The following is a 463-nucleotide window of genomic DNA, read 5'->3' on the forward strand; positions in this document are numbered from 1 at the left end:
GAGTCTTGCTCTGTTGCCCAGGCTGGAATGCAGTGGCACAATCTCAGCTCACTGCAATCTTTGCCTCTCAGGTTCAAGTGATTTTTCTGCCTCAGCCTTCTGAGTAGCTGGGATTATAGGCGCGCACCAACACACCCAGCTAATTTGTGTATTTTTAGTAGAGACAGTGGGGTTTCACCATGTTGGCCAGGTTGGTCTCGAACTCCTGACCTCAGATGATTCACCTGCTTCAGCCTCCCAAAGTGTTGGGATTACAGGTGTGAGCCACTACGCCAGCCTAATTTTTATTTTTAATGTAATTTTTACAGTCTCTCTCTGTCACCCAGGCTGGCGTGCAGTGGCACAATCAGAGTTCACTGTAGCCTCTAACTTCTGAGCTCAAGGGAGCCTCCCACCTCAGCCTCCCGAGTTGCTAGGATTATTAGTGTGTGCCACCATGCCCTGCTTTTTTTTTTTTTTTTTT

The sequence above is a fragment of the Mandrillus leucophaeus genome, unplaced genomic scaffold (genome assembly GCF_000951045.1).
Source record: "Mandrillus leucophaeus isolate KB7577 unplaced genomic scaffold, Mleu.le_1.0 Scaffold164, whole genome shotgun sequence".
Classification (NCBI taxonomy): Eukaryota; Metazoa; Chordata; class Mammalia; order Primates; family Cercopithecidae; genus Mandrillus; species Mandrillus leucophaeus.